Raw genomic sequence first — 22,342 nt, forward strand, 5'->3', positions numbered from 1 at the left:
AATGGATTGAGATATTTTCCCCCATTGCAAAAAATGACACATGTACATAAAAAGAGTATATCTGCTGATATTCATTAGGCAAACATGTCTCAATCATGCACAAACTTTGAGAGATCTATGGTTTACAAATATTTAAGTTTGATCTGGGATGTGATTATCTCTTGGTTTCTTATTTTTACTGTCAGATTATTAGTGTGCATGCTTACTTTCTTGAAACAGATCTCTGTTTCTTAAAGATTATCCTTTGCTTATCTAGCATGCCTCATACTACCTAACAAAGTACAGTAGTTGCTAAGTCAATATTTTGTAGATTGATTTATTAATAAAAGAATACACATTTAAGGCAGTTGTAGAGCATTCCTTCTACTTCAGATAGCTTCAAGACTTTTAGCCAGTTATTTTTGAGATAGTGTTACATTTTATTTCCTAGAAATAAATAGTCTGTAAATTATATGAAGCACAGGCCTGTCATGAACTCATGGTCCAATTGCCTCAGTTTCTGAGTGCTGGAATTACAGTATCATGCCAGAACACTCAGTTTCTCTGAGGATTTCTGATATGTTAAAGTTTAAGAACAACTCTATTAGTTATTACTGAAAAAAAGAAATAGTTAAAACAATACCAGAAAGTTGGCTAATTGTAATATTACCAGTAATGCCATATATACCGTGTGTGTGTGTGTGTGTGTGTGTGTGTGTGTGTGTGTGTGTGTGTGTGTGTGTTTGCTGTTGTTGTTTTTTAGTCTTTTGCTCTTTGGGGAGCCTGCCACCCAGCTGCCAAATAAATCATACATGGAGGCTTATTTTTAATTATAAATGCTTGGCCTTAGCTTGAATTATTTCTAGCCACCTCTTAACTTTAATTATCCCATCTATCTTTTGCTTCTGGGCTTTTTTTTTACCTTTTTCTATTTCTATATATCTTTTCTTTCCTTCTTTTCTATTTTTTTTCATTTTACATCCCAACCACTGTTCCCTATCCCATCCCCCATTCACTCCTCATGGGGTAAGGCCTCCCTTGGTAGTCAACACAGGCTGGCATACCAAGTTGGGGCAGTCCCAGCCCCTCCCCCCTGCATCAAGGCTGAGTAAGGCATCCCACCATAGGGAATGGGCCCTAAAAAGCCAGTTCATGTACCCAGGGTAGATCCTGGTCCCATTGCCAGTGGCCCCATGAACAGATCAAACCACACAATTGTCACTCACATTCAGGGGGCCTAGTGTGGTACCATGCAGGCTCCCTAGCTGTCAGTCCAGAGTCCATAAGCTCCCACTAGCTTGAGTCAGCTGTCTCTGTGGTTTTTCCCATCATGATCTTTACTCCCTTTGCTCCTGTAGTCCCTCTTTCATTCTTCAACTGAACTCCAGGAGCTGGGCCAAGTACTTGGCTGTGGATCTCTCCATCTGCTTCCATCAGGTGCTGGATGTAGGTTCTATGATGACAATTAGGGTAGTCACCTATCTGAGTACAGGGGAAGGCTAGTTCAGGCACCATCTCCACCACTGCTAGGAGTCTTAGCTGGGGACATCCTTGTGAGTTCCTGGGGATTTCCCTAGCACCAGGTTTCTCCCTCATCCCATACTGCCTCACTCTGTCATGATATCTCTAGGTAACATGCATGGATCGCCCCAGGAAGGGGAAAGAGTTAAGATCTCTTAGACAAACTGAGAGGGGGAATAGAAGAGTGGATGTGGGGGCTGGGAACATAAGGGATCAAGATGGGCGAGTTGGGGAGGGATGGAGAGAGCAATGAAAGAGATATTTTCTTTCCTTCTTACTTTGTGTCTGTGTGGCTGGGTGACTGGTCCCTAGCATCCTCCTCTCCTTGTTCTCTGGTCAAGAAAACCAAGCATTAAGCTCCAAGCCTGGTAGGAGGTGCATATTAGGAACTGCTTTCAACCTTCCTAGCTGTAGGAAGCTGATGCTTGCACTGATGCAAGCAATTTTTTTCCCTTAGGTTTCTAAGTTCTCTCTGCTCAAGGGCTTGCTGTAAGGCAGAAACTCTTAAAGGAGCCTTGAAATTAGAGCCTATGTTGGTACAGCCAAAATGTTGTTGGTTGTTTAACTCTTTGGCTCTTTTGGGGGGCCTGCCACCTAGTTCCCAAACAAATCACACACTGAAGCTTATTCTTACTTATAAATGCCTGGTCTTAGCTTGGCTTGTTTCTTGCTAGTTTTTCTTTCTTTCTTTTTTAAATTTCAAACTCTCATTTATTAGTGTACCACTCAATCGTAAAAAAAAAAGAAAAAGAAAAAGAAAAAGAAAAGAAAAACCAACTCCAAAGCTAGTCTTACACCATTCTTTACAAAAGGAGACTGTTCCTTCTAACTGCACTCACCCACACCACAATCTCAAAACACTTCATTTAATTGTCTTGGTCATGTACATTTCCAAGATGAGATTTTATATTTCGCTCCCACAGCTTCTAATTATCGGAAAAGCCATGCTTTCCTTTATTAAAGGAGTTTGGTCCAGCCAATGTTGGTGTGTCCCTTTCAATATTCTTCATCCTCATCTTTGCTTCTGGAGGCATTTCTTCTGGTTCACTACCTTCATCTTCATTGAAAGCTGCTGCTACTGCAATGGTTTTTGGAGCAAGAGTTGGAACCGTTTCCTTAGGATTTGATCCAAGTTTGATGGATATGGCTAATGCTTTTTTTGTCGTCTGACTACCTATGGTGAATCCAAACTTGGAGATTTTGTAGGCTTTGTTGGGAGATCTTCAGCTTCTTTGTCAGCTGATTGCTTTTCAGCGCTATGATTGGAACTTTCCCCTCCATTACTGGAAGAAACAGTCTTAGTTTTCATAGGTTTTTCTGCTTCTTCTTCAGGTCCTCTGGCTTCTCCTCTCCTGCCTTCCCGTCCGCCATCTTCCCTGCCTCGGCCTCCTGCTTGCTAGTTTTTCTTAATGTTAATTTATCTCATCTACCTTTTGCCTCCAGGATTTTTCCTTTTTTTACTTCTGTATATCTTACTTTTACTCATGTTCTATGGCTGGCTGTGTGGATGGGTGGCTGGGTCCTGAAGTTCTTGTCTTCTCTCTCATTCCTCGAACTTTCTTCTTTTTTTCTCCCAGATTTCTCCTTTTATTTATTCTCTCTGCCTGCCAGCCCTGCCTATCCTTTCTCCTGCCTTGCTATTCAGCTCTTTATTAGACCATTAGGTGTTTTAGACAGGAAAAGTAGCACAGCTTCACAGAGTTAAACAAATGCAACATAAATGCAACACATCTTTGCATCATTAAAACAAATGTTCCACAGCACAAACAAATGCAACACATCTTAAAATAATAATTCTACAAGGTATGAGTGTATATGTGTGTGTGTGTGCGCGCGCGCGCGCGCGCGCTGTATGTACAGGTGCATGTTCTTGTGCTTGCATATGCACAGGCGTAAAGAGGATAGCAGGTGCCTTCTACCTGTCCACCAGAGGCTTGCCATTTCACTTAAGTTGGCTGGCCTACAAGCTCTCAGGATTCATCTGTCTCTACTCCACAATATTTGGGTTAAAGACACAGGCACAGCCATTCCCTAAATTTATGTGGGTGCTGGAGATTTGCAACTAGAACATTTGTTTCACAGCAAGTGCAGCAACTTACTGAGCTATTTCCTTAGCCCATGCCATACACATCTTTAACTTTTCTATCAGTATTAACAGTTGTTTCCTATGAAATGTACAATTTTATCACAAAGGCATTATATAAGTGTTTATGAATCTGAAGTTTCTTAAGAGGAATACTGTTTCTTAAGAGGAACATTGATATGGAGTACAATTCTTGTGAGAAAAATGCATAAAATATAAGGAGCAGAACAGAACTTTCTTTAGTCTATCAGAAATGTTCTATGGTTGAATCTTAAGAAAGGGTGTGTGATCAATTAATGATATCTAACAGGAGTAAGAAAAGGACAGTTGCCATGTATTTGCCTTCCATACTTCTGACAAAACATTTAGAAAAAATGGAGTCTAGAAAACAGCTTTTAGAAACAAAAGTGCTTTGGGCAACTGTTCGTATCATACACAATATTATAGAGATACCACAAATACATTGGTAAAACTATTTTCAGTAATCTTTATAAAATGTCACATTATGATGTTCTGTCTTCTAAAGAAAAGAGCTTACATAGAAAATATGTTCAGTGTGTATATTTAAAGGCCTACATCGCTGAGTTATTTATTTTTTAGTGTAAGGACACAATTTTTCTCTATTTAAAGACTTAGTTCTGTTACAGTGACACAGATTTTATTTATTTGTGATATCTACTTTATGATTTACTGGATGAATTTCTACTGCATCTAAATTCTAGAGACATTTAACTGATGCTTCCAGTTTTAGCAGGTGTTAATTGCCTGTAGCTCTTCATCTAGGGATAGGGCCTTGTGAGATTTTCCATATCCATGTTGGCTATTAACTGTCATTGTGCCACCATATTGTTAAGATTTCACGAGTTTAACTCCCTGTCACCATATTGTTAAGATTTCATGAGTTAAACATCCTGCCATTTCATAGGAAATTTCACAGTTCTCGGGCTCTTATAATCTAAAAGACAGTATTTAATAGTAGATGTTCTTATCCTTTGGCTCTTACAGTTTTTCTGTACCCTCTTCTGCAGTATCCCCAAGCCTTTTATGTAGGGATTGTACTGTAGATGTTTCAATTGGGGATGGATACCCCACAGTAACCTGTTCTCTGCATTTTGGCCAGTTGTAGATGCCTGTGTTAGGCTCCACCTGTTGCAAGAAGAGAAGCTTCTTTGATGATAGATGAGAACTGCAATCATTTGTGGTTATAAGGCAAGCTATTTAGAATGCAGGTGGGAATTTTACTGGTTTAGAAAAGAGGTAGTAGTACATATATTACTTGGGAATTTAGGAAACTAGAATTAAAATTTACACAAACACATGTGCTCAGTGATATATAAGAAAACATTTAAAAATAATACCAGACCAGAAAGAAGGCTTGACAGTAAAGAACACTTGCTCCTCTTGTAGAAGACATAGAGAACTGGAGTTCTATTCCCAGTACTTCTATTGAGTAACACACAACCTCCTATAACTCCAGCTCCCAGGAATCTGACACCCTCTTTGGGGTTCTACAGGGACCCATAGGCATGTGTGCATACATATGTGTATATATACACACACATGCATAAAAAATAATTTTTAAAAGCAATATTGATCATGTAACTTGTGAATAAATTTTATTGATGGAAAGCTCTTGGGACAAAGTGATACAAGATATAAATGGAAATTCTAAGTAGGTGTGAGTGTGTGTGCCATGAGGATCATATTGAAAAACATACATGTTTACAATGATAACATTATATTTGATTTTAATTTTCACTCTTGGTGGTAATTTAAACATTGCAAATATGGCTGTGAGAAAGCATATCAAAATACAGATGGTTTTGCAATCTGGAAACATGCATGCCAGATACTGTGAGCGAAATTTCTGCCTTTAATTGATGTTGTTGCTTTGAAGTGGTATACTGATTGACTGTGGAAATTTAAACATGTTTTTCTTCATGTGAAATGTCTCCTTGGATATTTGAGATTGATTTTCTTATTCAAGACTATGCTTCATTTATTCAGTCTTCATTCTTCCTTAAGGAAATAGACATAGCTAGAAATAAGTTAATCAGAAATATGTTAGTTAATGGCTTAAATGATTGCACACACAAAGGAAGACCAAAACAGAACATACTTGCTTTGTTCAAAATTAAGTGATCCAAATGTACAGGTTATGAGTTGATAGATCTTTTGATCCTGTTCAAATGTTTTATCTCATTTATATAGTTTCTTAGGAAATTTCAATGAAATAGTATGTAAAAGGAAAGGTAAACAATTTTATCATGTGGGAAAAATTAAATTTTACTATATTTGCAGCTCAAATATTTACTCCTCTATAGAATATTTTATTAAATTTATATATGGCATAATTCCTTTATTTATTCTGATAATCTGATGAAAGTATATTACATTCTAATGCAAATATCTGCTATGGTTCCACATTTATAATTTTTTTCCAATAAGAATAAAGAAAAACAAAAATCCATCCAGATAAGTGTAACATTCTAGATTCTGAGCTCAATTTCAATTTCATATGAGCACCAAAGTAATAAGAATATTTATATGATTATATTGGACAAAAATATGTATTCCTTAATGGTTTTTCTACTCAATTGTCAACATCAAAATAACCTATATTATTTTTGTCTCTATCATATTTAGTGATCACAATGAAATAAGTATTTATAAATCATTTATAACCTATCAAATGATTACCCTGAGAGTTTAGCTTTAAATTTTGACAATAGCTTGCTGCTGATGTTTTTAATTTGTTTTTAGTAACACATGTGCTATGTAGTCTTCCAAATCCAATAGATAACTTTCATACCTATTAATTAAAGGAAATAAACTTATAAATATACTGAGATCAGTGACCTTCTATATTAGATAGGTTACATTTTCCTAGCTGAATAGTATTGCTGGTTATTTTCTAATACAGAACAAAGAAGTTTTTATACCAAGTACAAAGGTGAGAAAATAGACATCTGAATGTCCACATTTAGGGATGTTGACTTTTGATAGGTAGCTTCACTATTTAGATTTGAAGTGCAGATACAACTATTACTAATTTGAGAGTAGTCTAGAGGAAGAAGTTCCTGATTATAAAGTAGTAGAATTATAAAACTTGAAAATAAAAGAAATATAGCTATATATATTTAAAATACATATTGAAGTAAAAATTAAATAGAATAAACTAATAGGAGGTATTATGATCTCTTCCTTCAACAGTTAAGAATGCAAATATGATTTTAATTAGCATATCAGTACAAAGAAATACATACTTGGAAGCTACTTAACAGGATTTGAAAAGCAGTCTAAATATTTTTTATAAAGTCTTATTTATATTATCCAGTTAGTAAATCACTTAAAGATATGAATGTAAAAATTAGCCAGGTCTAATAATTTTATAAGATGCAAATAAATTGAGTCTGCAGTAATCATGTTGAATCATTAGTTCTCAGAATATTGGCCATACTAATTTCAAGAAAAGTTCAAGATTAAATCTCAAAAAAATAATTTTGAAATTTTACATTATGATTCTATTATATGAATTAAAAATTCATAATTATATAATTTACATATCTTCCCATGTTTTCACACTCAGTTCAGCAACTTTTTATGTCTTGTCTTTTTAGCTTATTTTCTCTACTATATTCTACATAATACATAATTTTTGTGTCATCATGTTGCTTCTCTTTTTATATGTAATACGAGTCTTAGAAGGTCTTATTAAATAAAAAACACGGAGCCAAATATTGGGGTGAAAGCCTTAGATCAGGGAAATAGGGAAAGCCACCAGCCAAACTTTTCTCACCAAATCTGCAGCTTCCATATGCTCTGACTTCCTGTCTACCCAGGCTTTATATGCCTTGCTTTTCTGCCCTCTTATTGGCTCTCTTAACCCAGCTACCTCACTTCCTCTTCCTACACAGCTCTGTTACTTTTTGTCTGTCTGTACAGACTTCCAGGTCTCTATGGTTGGTACTGGGATTAAAAATGTGTGCCAGCATGCTTCGCTCTGTTCTCTAGTGTGGCCTTGAACACGCAGAGATCTGCCTGCTAAGGGATTAAAGGGCATGTGCTGCTTGACTTTTGTGTTTACTATAGTGGCTGGCTTTCCTCTGATCTCTAGGTAAGCTTTATTTTATTAATGCACTAATAAAATGTCACCACATTTCTCCTTTTCTGTCTAATAAAAATTAAAAAATAAAAAGTTATAACTAATATAAGAAAAACTATATACAATAATTACAATAACAATTTACAATGTATACAAGCAATAAATACATCAAAAATGTCTAGTCCATTTGCATTTGAAAAATTCAGAGAAAATATTCCATTACCTATCCTATTTTGGTGAGTCCAAAATGTATCTATATTAACTTATATTACCAATAACAAACTATCTTATGATGTCTTTCAAACTTATACACTTAATAACTCTTAGATTTTTTTTCTGAATTTATTAACATTGTTACTACAACTATCTAATCTTCAACTCTCTCAGTGAACCAAGAAGGAAATAATATTACCTAGTAAAACAGGAAGTGCAAACAAGCAACTTCCAGACTTCCAAAAAAATGTGAGTTGACAGAAACAGCCAGCTGCCTAGACAGTCACCCGAGGTTTCTCTGCACATTGGGGCATCATCTTTGGCCTACAGGCTTAGCTTATCTGACAGACTCATTTTTGAAGTAGGATGCACACAAGGCCCACAGCTCGACCTCACATTCAATGCAAGTATTCTATATACTAGATAAACTTGAATTCTGCCAGTGTCCTGTCATGATTTAGGATTTAAAATTTGGAAATTGCTGGTGTTTTTGGAATTCGGCTGCCCATTCTTCTAGGATTGTGGGTGGCTTCATCTACTTTATTAAATGTCAGTCTACCATTGAGAGGTTAGACTCCATCAGTCTAGTTACTCTTTCAAGAATAACTGTTTCAGTTACTGTTCTACTGCATACCAGAAGCCATCAGTCCACTGCCTGTTCAGCTGCCTTTGAAGAAAGGGGCACTGAACCTTTTCTGGATTGTTCTGGCCTCAGAGGATACCTGTTGCCAAAGTTGCAACCACACTTGTCTTCGCAAGGATTGGTAGTCCTGTGTTTTGTGTCCTGTCTGTCCATTTTGTCCTGTTTGTAAGCAGTGAATTTGAGGACACTTTGTTGTCCAGTGGCTAACTTTTGCCACAATGAAAGTTAACTCCATATGCAGTTTCTTCAATGTCCATATCTTCTCTGAAGTAGATTGGTGCTGCCAGGAGCAGACATGCTTCATAATCATAAAAAGGAAAAAAAATTATGTTATTAAAATATTTTAAATGTCATATTCTGTAGATCTCTGAATGGTTTGAAGATGATCTATCTAAAATATATCTCTGCTTGACCTTGAAAACATACCTAATATACTACAAGTTCAATTGTAATGTCTAGCTACTAACTTTCATTTCTTTATATCTTATAGTTGGTAATAATAACATTCAAGGATTAGCAAAGTACATTACATTGTTAAATGAACTGTCTAAGTACAATATCCTGAACAAGATTAGAAATATACATACAGCATTTTTAGCAATATCAATCTTAATATATATAATTTGTATAGAACATATAAAAATCCAATCCAATGTAAAGTATTTAAAACTAGTAATCTTTTAAAAGTAGATTCAGTAATCTACCATTTTATCTATATCATATATGCATCCTCTCTTTTTTCTTTTCAGAATAGATTCAGTAATCTACCCTTTATTCTATAGCTTTTTTTCAATAATCTATATCTTAACTATATCCTCTTTTTTCTTTTCTTTTTTTTCAAACAAGAACCTTAAATCTAATCTCCTTTGTTTAGCCTCTTTCCTGACCATTAATAATAACAACTTGTAACCAACCATCCTAAACAATGACAACTATCCCAAACCCAAAACCCATTGAAAGACCAAAAACCACCTACTCCACCTCTTGGGAATATGGGCATTATGTTCTTAAAATTACTTCTTGTTCATATATAGATCAAAGATATGACAGCAACACTTCAGTAATAGCATATGTAAGAAATTTTAGAACTTTTTCAATATTATTATGAAGCAGTTTAAGATATAACTTTCTGAAATAGTTCATTTTTGTTAGTTAACTGTAGTTTTCTGTTCTTTTAAAGACTCAAGATTGTATATTCTCTATTATATTTAAACAGATAAAATTATATTTACCTTATACTTGTGGTATAAACACAGTGTGTAACTAAGGTAATTATTGTTAATTAACTACAAAAACTCATAGTTTATAATTCCAAGTATCAGTGGAGACCCAATCAGAAAAGTACATTTTTATCTCAATTCAATTAAGCCTTACACATTTAATAGATTATAAATCTGACTTCATTCATAATTTGATTTTATTTGCATATTTGACAATTCGTTATTTTTTTCATTTTTCCAGACTGGGTTTCTCTGTGTAGCTTTGGAGCCTTTCTTGGAACTCACTCTGTAGCCCAGGCTGGCTTCAAACTCACAGAGATCAGTCTGCCTCTGCCTCCTGAGTGCTAGGATTAAAGGCGTGTACCATCATTGTCCGGCCTTGGCAGTTCTTTTTTAAATTAAATTTTGTATTTAAGTATTTTTCTAAGCACTTACTAAAATATGACCCTCCTAAATTTGTCAAAATAAAATTGCCATAGTTATGATTCTTGGAATGAAAATTGCAAAAGTTTCAATTATAATGAAAAAATGCAAATAATTTTGCTTTAACAAGGGCAAGTTTCCTCAACACCTCTTTTCTTCCACAGATTTGGATTATAATTTTCTTTCATACGGAGAAATTTTTGAAAGTGCAGAAATCAATGGAGAGAGGTTACTAAACATCACCAGGAAGCAACTTAATGAACTTGGCATAGTCCGCACTGACCATCAGGATATACTGCTAAAAGCAGTTGCTCGTATTCATCAAAAGGTGAGTTGAGGGGTTTCTCTCTGCATTGCTATTCGTTCTACTTAAAAAAGAAAGATGAGCTGGGCAGTGGTGGTGCGTGCCTTTAATCCCAGTACTCGGAAGTCAGAGTCAGGTGGATCTCTTTGAGTTCGAGGCCAGCTTGGGCTACCAAGTGAGTTCCAGGAAAGGCGCAAAGCTACACAGGGAAACCCTGTCTCAAAAAAACCAAAGGGAGAGAGAGAGAGAGAGAGAGAGAGAGAGAGAGAGAGAGAGAGAGAGAGAGAGAGAGAGAGAGAGAGAGAGAGATCAGTTAGAAGCAAGAATATACATTGCTGTCTGCTGCATGGTCTAAAATAAATCTCCATTTTGTATCTTTCCAGTTTTAAGTTATGATTTCCATGGACTTTGACTTTTGTGTTTAAATGTTCTGGTGACAGTTTCCTTCTTGTATTTGAATTATACCTCTGTTTGAAGTAATTGTTGCTTTCTTAGGTTTTTTTTAATTCCATACATACATACGATGCATCTTGATCATATTAATCTCTTGCTCCTTCCCTCTACCTCCTCCCACCCATCTCCCCCAAATATTTCATCTCTTCCCAACTTCATGCCTTTTTATTTATAACCCATTAATTGTAGTTACTTCTGACTATATGCACATGTATGTTGAGTTATCCATTGTGGCATGAACAACGAAGCAATGACCACACTCTCCCAAAGAAAAGTGTCTGTCCATCCCTCAGCATCCATCAAGTGCTATTAGCTCCTTAATTGGGAATGTGACATTAAGAACCCTTTGCCCCTCTATGCTGATCTCTTAATATTGTGGATATCTTGTGCAGGTAACCATTGCTGTTGTGAATACACGTGTATGTCAGTCATGTCATATCCAGAGGCCAGACTTTCACAAAATTTCCTTGCCTCCCCTGACTCTTGCATTCTTTCTGCCTCTCTTTGATGGTGTTCCCAGAGCCTTTAGGGCAGGTTAAATAGATGTTCCACCAACAGCTGAGAATTTCATAGTTACTTATTCTCAATATTTTGCACAGTTATAAATCTGTGTATTAACCACCACCCTCCACAATAAAAACTTCTGAGCAGGGTTGAGAACAGAATAAATCTATGGATATGAACATAAATATTTCCCTTAGAAACTGTGGTTTGCTTAGTCATACCTTTAGAACATTTTTTTTTATAGTACCAGACATGATTTTTTTCCCCACAGAGCAGACATCAAATAAAATCAAGAGAGTAGCTGGTTACCTCTGTAATAACGGTTTCCACTATAGAACCAGTGGAGATGTCTTAATTGGAAGGTTGTTGATGTAGCCTAGAGTGTACAGTGTTGGATAAGACCATCGATGTTTTTCTACCCCAGAAGCTCCAAATAGCACTTCCCAGTACTATGAAAACTAGCCATCAAGGAGATAGATTTCTGTTCAGTTCAATATTGCTATCTCTGTTCTGCAACCAAAGTGTGGTATGTCTTTAGTAATATAGTCTTACCAACTAGTTGTGACAGTAACCAAGAGCAATAGCAATAGACCATCTGAGGTTTCAGGGACCAATAACTGAAAGGAAGGGAAATTTTGCTTGGCCCTGAGATTTTTCACTTAATAAACCATGCCTTCTAGGAGCATCATTTTTCATCCATATGGGACACCTCTGTTCAAATTGTAGAATTGCACATGATGCTGTAGATATCTGTTTCCTTGCCTAGAGTTAGAATTACCATTTTATAATGATAACCAACCTGAATCTTCAAAAACTTAGTACTGCTTTAAAAAGATTAAAACTGAATATTTTACTAATAAAGAACTTTATTCATAGCAAAATATATTTGTCCATCAGCAAGTATTTATTGAGGACCTTTCTTTATTGGAGTAATTTAAATGATTCCCAAAGTTTTTATTGAACAGGTTTAAGAATACTTCGATTTTAGGCCGGGCGGTGGTGGCGCACGCCTTTAATCCCAGCACTCGGGAGGCAGAGGCAGGCGGATCTCTGTGAGTTCGAGGCCAGCCTGGGCTACCAAATGAGTCCCAGGAAAGGTGCAACGCTACACAGAGAAACCCTGTCTCGAAAAATAAAAAAAAAAAAAAAACTTCGATTTTAATAGGTCAAATTCTAAATAGATTTGAATATGCCATCACTTTTGGGTGAATTTTATTCTTCTTAAATATAAACTTATTTTTTCAATAATTTTCTCCATATTCTAGTTAGAATATATGAATTCAGTAGTATGTATAAATTAATTACATGTTGTAGCTCATTTAATTAGATATTCAACAGTGACTACTCACCAGAAAATATCATGTGCATCCTTGCATGAGGCCTCAATGAAATGATTTAGTCAATAATAGAGGTCTTCATTATACATTATACAGAGTTCCACTAACACTACTTTTTTCATGTAAAATTTTTAGTGGAGACTATTCATTATATTAACAGTATAAGTTCTTGTTTAAATACCATTTTAAAATATTTTCTCATGACAAATATTAACATTATTAGTTTTTCTAATGTAACTAACAATTATCTAATATATCCTACTAGTGAAATTCTGTGGTTCCTTAGCCTCAAACTGAACTTAATGACTAGGTTACTAAGTTACTCACCCTAGCATTGTGTTTATGTTTGATAAAGGGCAAAAGACATTTTTCCTTCAACTTTATTGAACTATTCAGTATCATGGACATTAATAATTTCATGATTTCTAAATATTTCATGCTCATGTGTTTATCTTGTCAGAGGTTTGTCTTAGTAAATTTACTTTGTATGGCTGTCCAATAGTATAGGCCAAATTTTATTGAACTTAAAGTACTATCATTGAAATAAAATTTTGCCATTGCTTAGTATTGTTATTAATTAATTTACCACTAAAAAGAAAAATATTATCATTTACATTGCTTCAGTGCTTTATTACTACACAAAGAAGAAATAATATACTGTTTTAAAAGATTTTTAAAATATGTTTGGTATTGTCACATACACTCATAATCTCACAATTGTGAGAATAGGGTAAGAGGATGGAGAGTTCAAGGCCAGTCATTTCTACTTAACAAGTTTTAGGCCAACCTGGCATATATCTATTCTCAAAAAAACCAAGAAAATTAATAAATAATAAAAACAAAGTCTAAAACACCCTGCCTCTCTAATTTGTGGAAAATGGAATCCTTGAAGTCTCTATTTATGTAACCTGAAGGACTGTCTTTAATAATATTTTGGACAATTGAACTATAAAGGTACACATTCCCTAGAGGTCATAGAAAAATGAATTTTTATGTAGCTGATTGAGCATTGACTTATGGTAAGACTATTTTTGACTCAAATTTTGAAAATGAACCAAGAACTGTAGCTCGAGTTTTCCTGCCTTGCCCACAGTCAGAATAAATCTTTGTCTCCCACCAGTCCCACAGCCGCTCAGACCCAACCAAGTAAACACAGAGACTTATATTGCTTACAAACTGTATGGCCATGGCAGGCTTCTTGCTAACTGTTCTTATAGCTTAAATTAATCCATTTCCACAAATCTATATGCTGCCACGTGGCTCGTGGTTTACCAGGCATTTTCACATGCTGCTTGTCCTGGTGGGTGGCTGGCAGTGACTCCTTCTGTCTTCCTGTTCTTTTATTTCGCCTCTCTGTTAGTCCCGCCTATACTTCCTGCCTAGCCATGGCCAATCAGGTTTTATTTATTGACCAATCCGAGCAACACATTTGCCACACAGACCATCCCCCAGCACAGCCAAGTGCAGACCATCTCAGACACCTGCTCTCAGGCCGTGATCCTAAGCATCCTCTATGCGGACCTGCTGGGTAAAGCCACAAGGAACCCAAGAACGGGCTCCCACAGGACATACAGAACATCCCACAGCAAAGAACCATATCAAATTTTAACTAGATACCTAGGGTTCTCAGGATGGAACAGTGATAACCTATTAGAAGGCAATAGCTAACAGGATATGTACTAGAAAAAGAAAAAGAGATAATAGTATAGGTTTTAATAATAAGTGCTTAGGATTCATTTTTTATGTTATTTTAAATGATGTGTACACACATCTATCTATGTGAGTATATACTACATATATGCAGGAGCCCTTTGTGGCCAGAAGAATGTGTTGGAGCCCTGGGAGTTGGAGTTACAGGAGGTTGTGAGATGCCTGATATGGATGCTAGGAACTAAATTCATGTCCATTGGAACAGCAGAACATTCTTAAACACTAGGTCCCATGATGCTTACTTTGGTTTTTTGTTTTGTTTTGTTTGATTTTGTCAACATGACACAGATAGTGTTATCCAAGAAGAGGAACCTCAATTGAGAAAACACCTCCATCAGATTGGCTTGTAGACAAGTCTGTGGGCCATTTTGTTGGTTAATGTTTGATGTGTGAGGCCCCATCCCACCGTGGGTAGTTCCATCCCTGAGCAGGTGGACCTGAGTTGTATTAAGAAAGCAAGCTGAATGTGCCATGGAAAAACCAGTAAGCAGCATTTCACTATACTCTCTGCTTCAGTTCCTAGCACCAGGTTCCTGCATTGGATTCTCCAGATGATGAACTGTGACTCGGAAGCCAAATAAACCCTTTTCCTCCTCAAGTTGGTTTTGCTCATGGTATTTTGATATAACAGTAGAAGTTAAACTAAACACCATCTCTCTAGACCTCAGAGATTTGCCTTTTTAATTAAATAATTTATTCATTTTACATACCAATCATAGATACCCTGCTTCCTTCCTCCCACCCCTCCAGCCTCCCCCAACCCATCCCCTCATTCCCTCCTGCAAGAAGGTAAGGCCTCTTAAATTGTTTTTTTTTTTTTTTTTTTTTTTTTTTTTTTTTTTTTTGGTTTTTCGAGACAGGGTTTCTCTGTGTAGCTTTGCGCCTTTCCTGGAGCTCACTTGGTAGCCCAGGCTGGCCTCGAACTCACAGAGATCCGCCTGCCTCTGCCTCCCGAGTGCTGGGATTAAAGGCGTGCGCCACCAACGCCCGGCTTAAATTGTTTTTGTACTACAAAGGAAGGGTGAAATCTAAAATATGAAAGAGACAATTTACAGCAATTATGAAATATAACTGCACTATTAGACATGTTTAAGAGATAAAAATCCATCAGTTTCATCAGTGTCAAATGGAAGGTAGGTAGGTGCAGTAAATATATGCACATATTTAATATGCATTTTCAGAAGACAAAATGAAATAGTACTGATAGGAAAACATAATGCAAAATAAACATTTTACAGAACTAAGATAAGATTTCTCTGTTTTTGAAGGGTAGAAGATCAGGTTTAGGGATAACATTTTGTTGTCTATCATAATAGTAGATGAAAATGAAACCTTAAAAGGGTAAATAAGCTTTCTCACTACCAAAGTAAGTTAGTGGAGAAAATCAAAAAGTATGAGTTACAAATTTTGAGGCAATATTATTAGTAATACTGCTTGGATTTTGTAGCAGGGAATGAAATATAAATTTGTGTCTCATAGTATAGTCAGAGTTTTTGCAACTATGAGTTATGAAAAAGGAATGTCAGAAATGAATATCATATACATTTTATAATGATAACAGTTCTTATATTTGCTTGGTGAATAAATAAATAGGGGTTTATATTGGTGAAATTATTAAGGCCACTCCATGTAGTTAAAAGGGAGGTTTATTTTGTAGTATAACTTACAAATGAATGTGTAGTTTACAGAGTCTGGGAAAGGCATAGCTCAGTCCAGCAGTGTTCTCTGGAGAACTCTGCTCGGTCTACCTCCTGCGTCCAGGGTCCAGGAACCAAGAGAGCCCATGCATCTGGATCTCGGGTCTTCAGGGTCCTCTCTTGGCCCCACCTTGTAGGCGTGACAGTTACCAAAGCCTCAATGGGGGTTGGAACTTCCAGATCAAAGCTGGAATGGCTACCCACTACAGTTTTAGAATTTTTTTTTTGGTTGAGAAGTCTTTTGAATGAACTAAATTAAGAAACAAAGATAAATAAGGGTGAAGGAAGAATGCATAAGAAGGGGCTAGAAGCGATCTGACATGGAGAGGGGAATTAGAAATTGAAATAAATATATTTATGAAGAAGGGCATTTTTTGCTTTGTATCACAAATATATGATGAGTGAATTCTGAGGTAATTCATTTATCTACATTAAAGTGTAGTGTTGTGTCAGGGATAAGAAGTATAAAAAGCCATGATTTGCTTGTATTACTTTTGCTGAATCCTTTGAAATAGATAACTTAATTGATAGACTGTCACTATTATCACGTCTGAATTTAAAAATCAACAGCAAGCACATATATGTATTTTAAGTTAGCTAAAGAAGAGGTGGGGATTGTTGACTTTTCATTCTCATTTTCTTCATTCGTTGTTAAGAATGTGACAGCATGGCTGGAGAGATTTCTAAGTAGCTAGGAGCAGGTACTGTTCTTGCAGAGGACCTAAGTTTGATTCCTAGTTCCCACATCAGGCAGCTCACAACTGTCTATAGCTCTAGCTCCAGAGAGATCAGATGTCTCTGGCCTCCAGGGGTACTTCACTCACATGAACATATCCATATCATATACATACCTACACATAATTAAAAAAAAATTAAAATAAAAGGTGGTAGGAATGGGGGGTGGGCTGGGGGGAAGGGGAGGGGGCAGGAAGGGGGAGAACAAGGGAATCTGTGGCTGTTATGTAGAACTGAATAGTATTGTAAAAATTAAAAAAAAGAGAGAAAAAAATTTAAAAAGTAACATTTATTATTAAAAACATTAGTAGAGTTTGAGGCCAGCCTGGGCTATAGAGTTAGTTTTAGGAAAGCCACAAAGCTACACAGAGAAACCCTGTCTCGAAAAAAACAAAAAAAAAATTAGTAGAGCTTTTAAATACCATTTAGAAATTATTTCTAAAAAGATAAAGGAACAATTTCTGACACAGTGATGTAGAATTATATTTTCACTATTGAACCCCAAGCCATCAGGAAATACACAATGGTTTTGACATTGAAGCATAAAATAGAAAATCTGTTTTTATTGAATTTGCCATTTTAATTACTGAATTTTCTGTTTAGGTAAATTGCAAGGGACAGTCTTAAGCAAAAACAGTATCAAAACAAGCAATAGGGCCAAGTGGTGGTGGCACATGTCTTTAATTCCAGCAGTAGGCAAGCAGAGCCAGGTGGATCTCTGTGAGTTTGAGACCAGCCTGGTCTACAGAGTGAGATCCAGGATTGGCACCAAAACTACACAGAGAAACCCTGTCTCGAAAACAAACAAACAAAAAAGCAATAGATTACTGATACTACCAGTCTATGTTGATGGGTATACATGTGTGAACATAGTAAATTGATTTAGATACACATCAGTGGGTTTTCATTTTGGTTTTATAACAGTCACCTAATGAAAATCACGTTATGTAATTAAATTTTAATTTCTGTGAAAATAATTACAGACAACAGTGATGAAATAATATCATTGTAAGAAGTAATATGGCTCTGTGACAAGGTCTAATCTCAAAGGAGAAGTGAAGTTTCATTTTCTGTAATGGAACAGTAGGATAAAATATCTCTGTATCACACAGATCACCATAATATCTACCACTGAAATTTAGAAAGTTTGTGTAAATTTTGCAAAGTTATAATTGATCATCAATTCTAATAAAAGTAATACTTGGCATGTAATCAATAATAAATGTTCTTCAAAGCCAGAAAAAATAGAAAAAAATGATGAGAATCGTATTTCAAAACACCCACATTATAATGGCAAGTAGTTGAGTTTTCTACTATTGAATATTAATTGTAGTCAGAAGTTTTCCTGTGTCTAGCCCATCCTGTAGCTGTTCAGACAAGTAAACACACAGAGGCTTATATTACTTACAAACTGTATGGTCTATGGCTCTGGCTTCTCACTAGCTAGCTCTTACATCTTAAAGTAATCCATTTCCATTAATCTATGTTTTGCCATATGTTCTGTGGCTTACTGGTCTGCTGGTCTGCTGTTCCTTGGGTAGCAGGCTGGCATCTCTCCTGCCTCTCCTCTCAGTGGATCTGCTTAGATTACCTGCCTGTTTGTAAGCTGCCTTGCCATAGGCCAATCAGCATTTTATTTATCAACCAATCAGAGCAACACATATTCACAGCATACAGAAATGCATCCCACAGCACTTGCCCTTTTCTATCTAATAAAAAAGGAAGGTTTTAACTTTAACATAGTAAAACTACTTATAATAAAACAGTTATCAAGCAAGAATTACAGTTACAATATCTAGTCTCTTTTTATTTGGCAAAAATTAAAGAATATTCTATCTATCCTATATTTGTGAGTAATGTTTTATATAATTTATCTTTTAACATAATTAAGAAAAAATATAACTATTTAGATTTCAACTACATCAATGACCTCAGAAGGATATAATATGACCTAAGTAAATAGGAAGTGCATTACAAGCAACTTTCAGAAATCTCGAATGATAGAGACAGCTGGCTTCCTGGACAAATCACCCAAAGTTCCTCTGTAATATTGGGGCATCCATCTTTGGCCTATAGGCCTAGATATTTTTAGTTGTTTTTCCATGTATCCTGTAGAATATCTGGCAGTCTTCTCTGCAAAGCAGGAATCTAAAAGACCATCTCATTGTGCAAATTTCAGTGATCATCTTCCTATGGGTCCTATATGTCCAATTGATACAACATTTTGTCAAGCAGTCCAGGCAAGAACAGTCTCTTGACTAAATGGCTATTTTTGCCAAGAAGAAGATAAATTCCGTATAGAGTGAATTCAACACCCGTCTTCCTCTTTGAAGTAAATCAGTGCTGCCAGGAGCAGATGTGTCTCAATGTCTAGAAAGTCAAAGTTCTTAAAATATTTTAAATGTCATGTTCTGTAGGTCTTTGAAGTATTTGAAGATTACCTACATAACTGAAATATAATTATGTATACCTAGAAAACTTAACTAACATTACTGTAAGTTTGATTATCATGGATACTAATTATTAATTTATATTTCTTAATTATACACAATATTAAATGAGCTATACAAACATAATACCTTAAAGAAGTGTATAAGTTTAAATATAGTATAACAAAATTAACTTTAAATTTGTAATAAACTAAAATCTATACCAATTTAAAACATTTTACACAAGTTGTTGCTCTTTAAACGTAGATTCAATAATCTACCCTTTCATCCTATCATATCTGTATCCTATTCCCTCTTTTTTTCTTTAGAAAGATATTGCCTATGACCAATAACAATTTGTAACCAATCTCTAAACGAAGACAAATATTCATAATCCAGTTTTTGGGAATGTAGGCATAGTTTTCTAGGTTACTTCCTGCTAATTGTGGGTGCTGGTAGTCTGATGGGGATCCTGAGAAAATTCGAGATAATGATCAAGTCCTGGGAAGACAGGCTATAACCTTTGTTGATAGAAGGTCTGGCTAGATGAAATCTGATCCATCTTAAACTGGAACAAATCCATAGCCACTTGCTTCCTGTGGGAACAAAGGCAGAGCTTCCTTTCCAAAGCAACATATCCTTAGATCCAAATTTTGAAGTCAAGATACCTTTAAAATACATATATTGGTTTAATTTAGCAGCCTTTATAATCAAATGTCTCTCTCCAATTAAAAATACCAAAGACAGTATAATCCAGATTCTCTGTGTAATATCCATCTTTACAGGGCTTATTTTTTATATTACTTTTACTGTCTCTTTAAAGACTTTATTTTTTAATGTAACTGTCTATATTTATTTTCCTCTCTGTTTCAAGCCTACGTACATTTTTACACACATTGTGAACTGTTTAGGGTTTATTCCCTCTGAAACTGCCTCATTGTAAATCTATTGCTTTAAACTGTAGTGGCTAGTACAGAAGTGGCAGCCTTGACTGCTGACTGCCCACCTCAGTTTCCCGGTATGGCAGCGGTAATACACCACCATCTCTGGGAGCCATGCTCTCTGCTGACTCTGGGAGGCAGTAGGTCCATGCTTCATACAGCATCATGTAGCCCAGAAACATTTTTTTGTCTATACTAGCAAAAGCTAAATCCACTATGCAGCATACTGCATGGCTTGTAGTCACCTCTGTGTACCACAGCAGGAATCTGCCATGCTGCAGGTCAAGCCCACATGCCACAAACCCACCATACTGTATGTAGCTCATGGCTTGCATGAAAGACATAACTAGGAAGCTGGTTTTAGCTCTGTTTTAGAATCTTTTTTTAAGTTTTGTCAGGTTTTAGGTGGAAATTCAAGCCAACACATTGGACAGCCAAATGTAGTCAGAAGTTTTCTTGTGTCCTGCCCATCCTACAGCTGTTCGGACAAGTAAACACATGAAGACTTATTTTACTTACAAACTGTATGGTCTATGGCTCTGGCTTCTCGCTAGCTAGCTCTTAAATCTTAAATTAACCCTTTTCTATTAATCTGTGTTTTGCCACATGTTCTGTGACTTACTGGTCTGCTGGCATGCTGTTCCTTGGGTGGCAGGCTGGTGTCTCTACCAAATCTCCTTTCTTCTCTCAGTGTATCTGCTTAGATTGCCTGCCTGTTTATAAGCTGCCGTCCAATAGGCCAAAATGAAGCTTCATTTATCAACCAATCAGAGAAACACATGTTCATAGCATACAGAACGACATCCCACAGCAATTAATGTGTTTCTGTATTTATTTTTAAATACCTTACCAAATGTAGTTAATGCTCAGATATGAGGCAGAATACACCACTTACTAATAGTTCTATCCCGTTTTTCAGTACAGAAAATGTCATAAGGTATGGGCTATTATTTTTGTGTCGGTTTTTATGTTGTTGAGAATTTCTTGAAAATATAAAAATAAAATAATTTATTGCTTTTACTGTGCCGCCATTAGCCAATTTTTATGCTGTTTCTTAAATTTGGAAGTTTTCAGTAAAACATTAGACATTTTAAAATTTATTTTGTTGTATTTCTCATCTGGAGTTATGACATAAAAGGATGAAAAATTTTCTTCCTTTACTTTCATGGTAAATCTGTTTAATAAAGCACACTAAATGTTTCCAGTTAAATCAGAGAAGCAGTATTTTAAGATATTGAGTCTATTCTTGCCCCACTCAACACTGTGAAATGTGGAGATTACTGCAGTGTTCTTTAGAACATATTCCATTGCCTGAGTCCAAGTTGCAATGACAAATGGTTATAAATTTTAACTATGTTAGAAGAATGGAATGTGATTTAGATGATGACAAAGCAGATGGTTTACTGCTCAGCAAGTGGAAGGAAGATTAGTACTAACGTGGTCTCAAGATTCAACTTCATTCAAGTTAATTTACCATCATTGAACTTAGCTTTGAAAGTTATCTAAGAACACAGTTAAAGGTATTTTCCATATCAGCCCTGTAAACCTTTCCTAGCATATGCTTAGTTTTCATTGAAATGTCATTTGATCTTTTTGCTTTCCCAGTACAATGGAGTTAGATTTCAACAGCTTCAAAGAGATTTAATAGAAAAAATAATTCCAATGTTATTTATTTACTGAGTATCTCATAGCAATATGTTAATGAATGGAATTTTTTGAGAAACAAACATATAATGAACAAAACACTTCTTTAAGTGTAGTGGGAACAAGAATCTACATATGAAAATGAATTTGTTAAGATTACTTATGAATGTAAAGCATACATAGTATTATTATGCTTTCTTTGATGCCATGGTCATGACTAATTTCATGTTATAAAACATTACCCATTTTGCTTTTTAATCCCCTTTTCATTCTTTATGTTATTATATTGAAATAGATTTAAAATCTTTGCTTTTCAATACTTAAACCTTCTAAAGAAACTTAGTTTCATTCTGTTCGTTCTTTCCCTCTTAAAATTAGTATAAAATAGTTATGCAAAATGA

The 22,342-nt window shown here is 35.5% G+C and overlaps 1 pseudogene; it reads right to left on the bottom strand.

The window, feature by feature from the left end:
* Nucleotides 1-2,281: 2,281 nt before the first annotated feature.
* LOC114696795 lies at nt 2,282-2,871 on the bottom strand (annotated as a pseudogene).
* Nucleotides 2,872-22,342: the final 19,471 nt, after the last annotated feature.

This window comes from Peromyscus leucopus, chromosome X (genome assembly GCF_004664715.2).
Source record: "Peromyscus leucopus breed LL Stock chromosome X, UCI_PerLeu_2.1, whole genome shotgun sequence".
Classification (NCBI taxonomy): domain Eukaryota; kingdom Metazoa; phylum Chordata; class Mammalia; order Rodentia; family Cricetidae; genus Peromyscus; species Peromyscus leucopus.